We start from the raw sequence: 12451 nt of genomic DNA, 5'->3' as shown, positions 1-12451 counted from the left end.
TTAAATACGGCACGTGTTTCACGTAGAAATAATCGGTAAATTTCTGTAACACGTGGTCTATCGGTTCATTGTCAATGAATGTATAACGTCATAGTTATTCAATATATTCGACCTGAACAAGGGGTACTTTATCCGCGTCCCATATCAGTTTTAGTATCGCTTGCCATAGTTGACTTTTCATTGTTAAGACTGTAATTGTCATTTTTTTCTTGAAAACGTAAACAGCAATGGTGCATGATCCGAATATTCATTAAATTCAAGAACTTCAAAATCGTTGAGCGAATCAAAATCTTCAAATTTCAGTAACAGATAATCTACAGATGAGAGGCCACCGTTTGCACAAAAAGTAAAGTCACACCTGTTTCGATCATTGTAAATTCGGCCGTTTGCTATTAGTAACCCTGTCGTCTGGCATATATCTATTAAGCACCGCCAATGACTGTCAATCACGTGATTCTTGTTTACTTTTAAAGGCACATCACGTATATTCAAAAATGATATATTTTGGTCTAAATACTTATCATAGACTAAATTATCAGAGAAATTGGAAGTCCTACTATTCAGATCACCGGAAACAAAAACTTTCCCTCGGTCATTATATCTTATAACATCATATTCTATCTGTTCGAAAAAATCAAAATCTACATGTTTAAGTACCTTAGACTCAAACTGGTGGAATATAAACATGACATAAAAATACATATTGATCAAAATGATACATGTGAAAGTTTTACCCATATTTCACCATAATCATGTTTTCAACAATGTGTACATATTTTTTCAAATAAGACTTGTAATAAAAAGAAATTCCTCCACCATAACATCCTTTTGACACATTTTAAGATTTGTTATCATATATATATATATATATGTTCAGCATTATATCCACTAATATTAAAGTCAAATGTATCATTTTTAGATAACCAGGTTTCACACAAAAATATTAAATCATACTTTTGTAAAATTGAAGTATGTGAGAAGTTAGCAGTACAGATGTGAGCTAAGCAAAAAGGCATTTCAATTTATATAGGGAAGTAAGTAAATGATCTGCTGTAATGCTCAGCTGTTTTGGACATCTAGCGGGGCATTCCTAAATACAGCGTAAAAATGCTTTGCTGCAATACTCAGCTTTCTTGGCAATCTAGCAGAGCATTCCTAGCTAAAGTGAAAAAATGCTCTGCTGGAACGCTCAGCTGGCTAGGCAATCCAGCAGTGCATTACTAAATATGGTGTTAAAATGACCTGCTTGAATGCTCAGCTGGCTAGGCAATCTAGCAGGGCGTTACTAAATAAAGTGTAAAAATGCTCTGCTAGATTGCTAAGCTGGCTAGGCAATGTAGCAGGGCGTTACATAATATAGTGTAAAAATGATTTGCTGGAATGCTAAGCTGGCTTGGCAATCTAGCAGGGCGTAACTAAATGTAGTGTAAGAATGCTCTGCTGGAATGCTTAGCTGGCTAAGAAATTACGCAGGGCATTCATAAATTCAATGTATAGTGTAAAAATGCTCTGCTGCAATGCTCAGCTGGCAAAGCAATATAGCGTGACATTCTTAAATATAGTATTAAATTTACGTTATATTCCGAGCTGGCTAGGCAACCTAGCAGAACATTCTGAAAAAATAGTGTGAAAATTCTGTGTTGGATAAGCAATCTTGCGGTGCATTCTGAATTATAGTATTAATATGCTCTGCTGGAATGGTCAGCTGGCAGAATGATTCCGAGTTTTTGTTGCTAACGTGTAACTGACTAGTTCGACTTCTAGGCACTTCTGAGGTACTCGCAGACTTTTAGGAATTTTTGGTGCCAATAGAAATAATGATATTTTTGACTTCTAGGGACCTTAAAGAGACTATTTCATTGACCTGCGACCTTTTGATGGACACTCGCAGACTTTCAGGAATTTTGGTGCCGATGCTGATATTGACAACTTCTAGGGACCTTCAAGAGTCAATTCTGTTGGTCTGCGACTGATTCTGAGACACTTGCAGACTTTCAGTAATAGTTGATGCCAATGGAAATAATCATATTTTTGAATTCTAGGGACCTTTAAGAATCCATTTCATTGGCCTGCGGCGTATTGTTGGACACTCGCAGACTTTCAGGAAAGTTTGGCGCCAATAGCAGTGATGGCAATTTTTACTTCTAGGGACCCGCAAGAGTCCATTTTTCTGGTCTGAGACTGATTCTGGGACACACGCAGACTTTCAGGAATCTGTGGTGCCAATGGAGATAATGAAATTTTGATTTCTAGCGACCCACTAGAGTTCATTTTGCTGGTATGCGACTGATTTTGGGACACTTGCAAACTATCAGGAATTTTTTATGCCAATGGAGATAATGACATTTCTGACTTCTAGGGAATCGCCAGAGTACATTTCTTTGGTCTGCGACTGATTCTTTAATACTTGCAGACTTTCAGGATGTTTGGTGCCATTGCAGATTATGACATTTTTTAATTTTAAGGACCCCTTAGTCATAAGCAGAACATTTTTACTTTTAAATGTCATTATCTGCATTAGCACCAAAAATTCCTGAAAGTCTGCAAGTGCCCAAGAATTAGTCTCAGACCAAAAAAATTGGACTCTGGATGGTCCCTAGATGTAAAAAATGTCATTATCTGCCTTGACATCATAAATTTCTGAAATCCTGTGAGTGCCGCTGAATCAGTCGCTGAGCAACAAAATGGACTCAGGAAGGTCCCAATAAGTCAGAAATATCATTATCTGCATTGTCACCAACTCAGAATCAGTCGCAGACCAACGAAATAGACTCAGGAGGGTCCTTTTGATGTAAAAATGTCATTATCTGCATTGACAACAAGAATTCCTGAAAGTCTGCGATTGTCCCAGAACCAGTCGCAGACCAAAGAAATAAACGCTTGAGGGTTCCGTAGAAGTCAAAAATGTCATTATCTGCATTGGCACTAAATATTTCAGAAAGTCTACGAGTGCCAAATCTCAGCTGCAGACCAACGAAATGGACTCTTGAGGGTTACTAGAACCCAAAATAAGCTATCAATCCATTTGTACCAAAAGCCTGGAAGTCTTTGAGGATGACAGTCTAAGGCGCAGACAAAGACCAGTGAAATAGATCTCGCAACAAAAATAAAATTTTCAGAGGCATAAGGATTACAAGTGAATGCATAAGGATAAAAAGAGGAAAAATATTTACTCTGTATTTAAGAATGCCCTGCTAGTTTGCCTAGACAGCTCAGCATTCCGGCAGAACATTTTAACACAAATTTTCAAAATGCTCTGCTGGATTGCCTAGCCAGCTGAGCATTTTTAACACTTTATTTAAAAATGCCCTGCTAGTTTGCTAAGCCAGCTGAGCATACAAGCAGAGCATGTTCAAGCTATATATTTTGGAACGCCCCGCTAGATTGCTTAGCCAACTGAGCTTACCAGCAGAGCATTTTTACACTATATTTAGGAATGCTCTGCTAGATTGCTTAGCCGGCTGAGCATACCAGCAGAACATTTTTACACTATATTTAGGAATGCCCTGCTAGATTGCTTAACCAGCTGAGCATACCAGCAGAGCATTTCTACACTTTATTTTGGAATGCTCTGCTGGATTGCCTAGCCAGCTGAGCATTTTTAACACTATATTTAGGAATGCCCGTCTAGATTGCTTAGCCAGCTGAGCAATTCCGCAGAGCATTTTTAAACTATATTTAGGAATGCCCTGCTAGATTGCCTAGCCAGCTGAACATACCAGCAGATCATTTTTTACACTATATTTTGGAATGCCCCGTTTGATTGCTTAGCCAGCTGAGCATAACAGCAGAGCATTTTTACACTATATTTTGGAATGTCCCGGTAGATTGCCTAGCCAGCTGAGCATACCAGCAGATCATTTTTTACACTATATTTTGGAATGCCCCGTTTGATTGCTTAGCCAGCTGAGCATACCAGCAGAACATTTTTACACTTTTTTTAATGTCCCGCTAGATTGCTAAGCCAGCTGAGCATAACAGCAGAGCATTTTTACACTATATTTTGTAATGCCCCGCTTGATTGCTTAGCCAGCTGAGCATAACAGGGGAGCATTTTTACACTTTATGTAGGAATACCTTGCTAGATTGCCTAGCCAGCTGAGCATACCAGCAAATCATTTTATACAATATTTTGGAATGCCCTGCTTGATTGCTTAGCCAGTTGAGCATACGAGCAAAGCATTTTTCGCACTATATTTGGGAATGCACCGCTAGAGTGCTTTGTCAGCTGACCATGCCAGCATAGCATTTTACGCTATATTTTGGAACGCCCCGCTAGATGGTTTAGCCAGCTGAGCATACCAGCAGAGCATTTTTACACTGTATTTTTGAACGCCCCTCTAGATTGCCTAGCCAGCTGAGCATACCAGCAGAGCATTTTTACGCTATATTTAGGAATGCTCTGCTCGATTGCTTAGCCAGCTGGGCATACCAGCAGAGCAATTCTACACTTTATTTTGGAATGCTCTGCTAGACTGCTTACCCAGTTGAGCATATCAGCAGATCATTGATTTCCTTATATAAATCGTTATGCCTTTTTGCTTAGCTCACTGTTAACTGCTAACTTCTCACATACAACAATGAAATAAAATTTTCTTCAACAATTTTCCTTTTTAAACCATTAATATTCCATGCCAAAACGTTTAATTTACTGTCTGCATGACACCTCTAGTTTGAATGTGTTGCTGTGGTAATATATTCTTACCATCAATGCAAAGTTTAGCACCTATAAATTTCACAGTTTTATCATTATTTTTTGCGTCTTTTATTGCTGGGTAGCTGGGTTTCCTCGCATCACGTATGGCCTTTGGAATCTGTGCACATATTCCCAATTTAGTCTTTTTCAAAGCGTCTGCCTTGTCGAAAGATAAGTTCCTGGCCAGATTTTTTTCCGAGGGTAGTGGAATTTGCACAAATAGGACGAGTTTTGGTAACTTCTTTTTTGCCAAACCTGTAAGCACGTTCGATTAAAGTGGCATCTGCGTCCGCTATTTCCAGATTCAGCCTCATGACGGTTTTAACCAGTTCAATGCATTTTTCGTCGGCACCTCTCGGTAATGCCGTAAAACATCAGATTTTCGTGCATTGTCTTGGATTCTAATTCCGTCACTCTTGCGTCGAATTCCGCGGTGGTAGAAGATATTGTCTCTGAATTAATTTCTAGAGTGTCACAAGCCTTCCGTACTTTTTTGATATCTCCTTTGACATGAGCAAGTTCATTGATATGTGTCTCAAATTGCTTTGAAACAAATTCACATGATTTTTCGGTTGCGTCCTATCGAGTTTCAAGAGAGTTGAACTTTAAATCAAGGTCAGAAACTGTTAATTGAATTTTATTCACAATTCTTTTTATTTCTTCAACTGTACTAATTTTCTGTTTAATTTGTTTAATTTCATATTTTGATAGTTATATGGGCATTAAGCAAGGCGAAACATTGTCTCCCTTGCTTTTTATACTGTTTATAAATGACATGGAAAGGTATATTGCTGATAATAAGGCTGATACAATAACTTTAGAAGAATTGCAAATATTTATGCTCATGTTCGCAGATGATACTGTGTTGTTTTCATATTCGTCTAATGGCTTGCAAATATTATTGAATAAATTAAAGTCATATTGTTTAAAGTGGAATGTCACTGTAAATACTACAAAAACAGTTGCTATGATTTTTAAATTAGGAAATAGGTTTGAGCAAGTTGATTTATATCATGATGATATAAGGTTAAATGTTGTTAGTAAATTTTGTTATTTAGGTGTAGTTTTGACAGGAAATGGTAAATTTTATAATGCTCAAAAAGCTTTATCAGAACAAGCACTTCGTGCCATATTTACATTGAACTCCTTATTTGATGTTGTACCACTTGGTGTTAACGAGAAGATTAAACTATTTGATTCAATGATTTTACCAATATTAAATTATGGATGCGAAATATGGGGATTCCATAAGGCCCCTTGATATTGAGAGGGTATATATTAAATTTTGTAAACAATTATTATGTGTAAGGTCTCAAACTACAAATATAGCTGTTCTTGGTGAACTGGGTAGAGTTCCATTAGATGTTGTTCGTAAAGGGAGAATATTGAAATATTGGTATAGAATTTTGAACTCCCAAGATACATTGATATATAAATGTTTCATCAATCAAGTTAATACTAATTCATTGGGATCTTGGGCTTCGGGTGTGAAAAATCTGCTTGATGAACTAGGTTTTAGTTATTTATGGAATGATATGTCTGTCACTAGAGTTCAAATAGATAAAGTTGTTGAGAGATTATATGATCAATATTATCAAGTTTTTTATAGTATGTTAGATAATATGCCTAAACTAAGTACATATAAGAAAATTAAAACAAACATATGTCAGGAAAAATATTTATCTTGTGTTGTTAATAATAATCATCGTATTGCTCTATCAAGATTACGCTGTTCAGCTCATAAATTAGCTATTGAGGAAGGTAGATTTCGAAATATAGAACGTTGTAATAGAAAATGTGTGTATTGCAATATGAAGGTAGTAGAAGACGAATATCACTTTGTATTGGTCTGTCCAAAATATTATTGCAATTGGCCATCTTTACAAAAATTTAAAGGATAGTTAGCTTCAAATCAAACAAGTATTCTGTGTAAACTTGCAAAATTTATTTATATAGCAAATAAGAAACGTACCGGATGATATGCTTTATTTAGAAATATGTGTTAGTTACCTATTTCAATGATCATGTATTTGTATTTTACAATGTAGCCACATGAAACTAATTGATCTCATACCTTGGCCTTTTTATAACAAGAAAAAAATGATAACATTATATGGCACTGAATTCACGTGCAAAATCAAACTAACATGTATATCATGCATATGACAGTAAAGTATCCACCAATCGACAATCAACACGATAATGTAGGTCAGTGTATCAAATCAATTTTTTCCTGTTATTTTTGGTTTTTGGTGTTGTGTTTTTTTCGTTACTGTTTATGTTTTATATAAACATTGTGTGGGATATATGTCGATATAACGATACTACTATATACACATGCTATTGGTGTATTAATGTTAATATATGTTGATAGAATAATACTACTAATATACACATGATATAGATGTATTAATACTCATGCTCTTCTCATGTTGTATGTAACCGCCGCAATTGAATGTATGGCGATGAACATGTTTATGTTTATATGCTAATAAAATAATTGAATTGAATTGAATTGAAATTGTTATTGCGTTTGACAAATTTATTGTAATTTACTTTGCATATAAAACTAAATATTTTTTATAATTGATTTAATTTTTAATATTTCAAGCATACTTAGCTAAATATTTATCTTACTTAATAAAAGAGAAATGAACAGGCCGCTGGCATTTGATTTTTTAATTGGTTCAATATTGAAAGCATTTTTGCTTTCTTTTGTATCATTGATATGGACTGAGTTAATTATTTATCATATCCGCAGGTTAATATTCCAACCTACGCTAAAATAGTTAGCACAATACATGTTGGTCAATAGTTCATATTAATCTATTCGTAAGATCATCAAATTGATAAATTATCATATGTATTAAGATATAACGGTTCATGTTTTTTTAATGTATTGCTAATATCTTCATTTAAAAATTCAAAGATTGTGTGAAATTATACTAATATTATTTGAGATGGGTGGTGGTCTAATGCTTAATGTGTCTGCCTCCCAACCCAGAGATCATGAGTTCGAGCCTTACACGGTACACAACCGTGTAACTTCACATGATACCAGTACTGGTTGGTCCCAGGAGGCGAACTCGAAAGTGATTTATATAGACGCCTTTAAAACTGATTATTTATAGAACAATGCATATCATTGCTGACCACGTGTGAAAGCTGAGCAATGAACTAAGTAGAAATTCATTGGGAGGTTACCTTAGATATCAAGATTATATGATACTAATGGCTAAATCAGTTGATTGAATGTAGTGACAAATGTTTGATAATGCTTCCAAATTATCTGTAGTAGACTTAACAATATATTTGGATAAAATACCTATACCTTCGAATAAATCTTATTTTGGAAAAGTGATATATTATTGCCGAACGATTTAAGAAAGTACCACCGACTGACATAGACAATTATATCAGCATATCATGATAATTACAATATACACGGCGTTGGTTACATTATAAAGCAATTATATTAATCCACGGTTACAATAATTTATATGAAACCCTATTGTCAGTGTGTGTATGCATTTTAGCAATATAATTTATAAGTTTGTTGTCTCTAAGTCTTATATGTATAGTACCACAGTAGCAGGTATCATCATATGAATCCATATTTTCGATATATTAATTCATTTTTACAATATATGAAACCAATGTTTCAATGTTTGGGGGCCAAGTTGTAATAAATTAGTTGTTATCACACTAAATGATACCAGTTCTCAATGTATGGTAATAAAATAGCCATGTACGGAACTTGGAGTGATTCTAACTATTTAAAGGCACATTATGCCTCAGAAATCCTTTTTTATTAAATACTTTAGAAATGTAAAACACATGTTTAATAATGTTTTAATAATGGATTTAGAACATGTAGGATATTTAACAGCTGAAGAAAGTAGTGCTGAATGTGCAGTAATGTGTCGTAAAGGTAGAAAAATGTAAACAAATAGTATTTTGACTTCCATACAAAATACTAATTCATTATAATTATACCAATTGCCAGCAAAGCAAAAGATGCAAAAATAGTTCATTTATATTGCAAATAAGTATTTTTTGTGGAACTTGTAACAAGACACCAAATATTTAAAATTTTGAGAAATAAAAATGATAGCATTTCTGACGCATAATGTGCCTTTAAACAATATTCTAATTGTATATATATACACGTGTAATTCTTTGTTTATATAACTCATCAAACTGTTTTAATTAAAGTCACAAACGATATGAGATATTTGAGCAGATATTATCTCGTTATTGAAGCTAAAAAATAATTGAATATTTATGTAAGAATGGTTCAAAACATGGTAAATATTTTAAAAAAACAGGTCATATAAATGAAAATCTTTTTTTTAAATGCCTTTAGGGAGTTATGTAAAGAAATAATTTAACAAAGTATTAAACTTTTGACGATGCTTTTATATAAACTATTTTCTTTTGTGGTTGGTGTTTACGGCGATGTTACAGCTTTACTAGTGGAAGATCACATCATTTGAGCCGCGTCACGACAAAACCAACATAGTGGGTTTGCGACCAGCATGAATCCAGACCAGCCTGCGCATCCGCGCAGTCTGATCAGGATTCATGCTGTTCGCTATCAGTTTCTCTACTTGTAATAGGGTTGGTAAGCGAACAGCATGGATCCATGCTGGTCGCAAACCAATTATGTTGGTTTTGTTATGACACGGCTCAAATGTCTCTGTTGGTTTTTGAACCATACCCATGGGGGTGAGGGAGGCAAGTGGTTTGAAATCCGGTTCGATGAACAATTTAGCCTCAGATGCCCCTATCAAAATATATATGCACAAAAGTTAAATTAAGGTATGCATCTACCTTAATTTTAAATACCATTTTTTATTTTATTTGTTTTTACATCATATTATTGATTATCTAAACCGGAGTCGGTATCTATTTTTTTTCAATTTTCAGTTAAACACAGGGACAGCTTTTCTTTTTTATTTCAAATAGTGATTGTAAATCGCAATTCATCCGATCAATAATTGAGAAACACTCTCAAATCCGTCCCTGAAACCAACCATTATTGAGCAATTTTATGGTGTAAAGGTTGTTGCCAAAGGAAACAATGGCTTGCTCTTGACGGGGTTTGAACTCAAAACGAAATGGTCCCAGGAAATTTAATTTACATATTAAAAAAAGAAACAAAACCTTATATAGAATAATAATTGGCAGTGGAATAGAATTTATAAAACTAATTGCAGGAACGAACGTGGTAAGCTTAAGGTACTTTCCACAATGGTCTGCATTATTGCAACGTTTACTAATTAAATGACACATTCAGTGTCCGAAAATTGAACCTTTGTAGAATTTGACATGTCGCAAGAATAAATGTAAAAAAATAATTTATTCAATTAAAAAGCAATTATTTGATATAAAATATTTGGTTTAAGGCATTTTATTCTGTTGACATGCTGAAATGAAGATATAAATAATGCTGTCTGGAGACTCTGTGGCAGTTATTCATTAGTTTATACACACGTATGGACAAAATGGGTGTTTTTAACATTATTGTTATGTGCATTGTATGTAAGTATATTCATTGTTTATGATAATTACTATACGAATACTTATATTTTCGTCTTTTAGTTAAAAAAGCAATTGACTTTAGAATAATATTATTTTATTACAGAAGCGGGTAGCAGATTACTTGATTGATAATCCGACAGGAATTTACGTTTTGAATTTGTATTTTATATGTTAGATATAGATATATGTTTGATTATAGTGACATGTGTTACAACATACAATATGAACATATTTTGAAAAAAAAAATAAGTCAACTACCGGCCCAATGGGCCTATAAGTCACCTTAAATAATAAACTAAATTAAGCACATGTAATGAAATGCTACGACATATTGCAATCGTTAGCTGCACTTGTTAAGTTTATGATGACAAATATATTTACAATATATAATATATAAACATGTACATAATTAATCACAAAAATGTGAAGTCTGAAATTTATGAATTTAACTAACTTTGTCTGGTTTGAAATGCATTAACAATGAATTTACGAATATTATAATTTAGTAACACACATGATATTCTTATATATGGTATCTAAAGGGCAAATAAACAGCGTCGGGACACAAGAGATACGACCCCAAAAAGCTGGCAATTTGAAGGCAGTAGAAAATTGGTTACTGTATATAAAATTCGGCAATGACGAGGTGTGCGCAGGTGTACAACTCTCTGACGATTGGGTTCTTACCCTTGCTGACTGCATTGATAAAAAATTGTAAGACATTTTATTATATTTGTTTAAACATATTTATTCGGTAAATTTACATTATGTATGATGAACAATATTTACACAATACATTTTGGGATCGGACAGAAATGTATGAAAGCTAATGAGTGTTCTCTCCCATATTGAATTATCATATAATTATTTATTACTTGATGATCGTTTATTTTTGTCTTATTTATATTTTACCAATGCATCTAACTGTCTGGGAAAGGGGAATTTCATTGGAAGGAAATAAAGCAGCATAATTACATGGAATTGCAGAATTGGTTTGAATGAGCCTGTTCATGAGGGAAAAGTGCAATATCCCTCACGCAACCTAGCACCGGCTTAAACGGTTTTCAATCGTCCGCACTAAATTTGTTGGAATCAATGATCATTGAAGGATCAGAAAACAACTCTGAAGTAAAGGTAGATGGTGACTTATACGTCTATCACACGACACTTGTTACCTGCTCTACAACGATTGATCACGAATATGGGATGATTATATGACCTGCCAGTATAAGCATAAAACAAATCTTAATTGCCCAGTTATATGTGAAAAAAGCTTTAACATCTAATAAAATGGATGATTATATACTTTAACAACAAGTCATGTGTTTTCTAAATTTTAGCAAGCTTACAAAATACAGAATTGTTTACAAAGATGGTTCAAGGAAGGTTATTGCCGAAGACCGGGTAAGTGTGATGTTTTAATCTAAGAGACATTTGTGTAAAATTTCTCATTCGTATGATGTTTAATTAAAAGACAATCTTTAATATTATGACAATTGGTGATCTTTCTAAATACATTTGCACTGTAACAAATATGTGCTTCATTTAAAAGAGACTCCACTAAAGTTTAAAAACATACACATATACAATTTAAATTTCTGAAATAGAATTACTTGGATGTTTAAAACAAAAAGATATGCAAAAGATGATTAAGAAATATTTAAAATACTTAGAAATGTCTTTGTGAATAAAATGAATTGATGTGTGTTAAAACATCTAATCAAATCGAACAAAAATCAGTTGTCTTGCATCTCATGAACGCACTATATAGAGTCCCTTTAACGTCCACCGTACAAATCAATTATTACAACTTTATTTATAAAATATCACAAATTGAGTTTACGTCTTGAATTTCAGTTTTTGTCAACTTTTTATATCACGGTTTTAACTTCACGTATTCCTTTTGAAACCATTCGTAAGATTAACATATCATCACTCAAACTGATATTTTTCATTAGTATCTTAAATTGAAAACAATATGTCCGATTCACATATTACAGGAGTTAAGGGCACATTTACATTAAAGACTAACTGAATTATATTATGATATTATATATGATAGAAACGGAATGCATATACTAGACTATTTGCTACAGGTATTAGATTGATATTGAATAGTCTTTCCTTACCCTGTTGTTTTTTTTTTGTTTGTTTTTTTTTTTCTTTCCTCTTTTTTTTTGGGGGGGGGGGGGGGGGTAAATATTGACGTTT

The 12451-nt window shown here is 33.6% G+C and overlaps 1 long non-coding RNA gene across 1 annotated transcript; it reads left to right on the top strand.

Annotated features, from left to right (window-relative positions):
* The first annotated feature begins 10138 nt into the window (after positions 1 to 10138).
* LOC132720758 (uncharacterized) lies at positions 10139 to 11645 on the top strand. Its single transcript, XR_009624384.1, has 3 exons — positions 10139 to 10240; positions 10783 to 10954; positions 11581 to 11645. It is a non-coding gene; the product is annotated as an uncharacterized LOC132720758 (long non-coding RNA).
* The last annotated feature ends 806 nt before the right edge of the window (positions 11646 to 12451 follow it).

Source organism: Ruditapes philippinarum, unplaced genomic scaffold, assembly GCF_026571515.1.
Source record: "Ruditapes philippinarum isolate M1 unplaced genomic scaffold, ASM2657151v2 ctg25_1_1_1_1, whole genome shotgun sequence".
Lineage (NCBI taxonomy): Eukaryota > Metazoa > Mollusca > Bivalvia > Venerida > Veneridae > Ruditapes > Ruditapes philippinarum.
The sequence above is the reverse complement of the archived record's forward strand: the minus strand, read 5'-3'. Positions and strand labels throughout refer to the sequence as shown.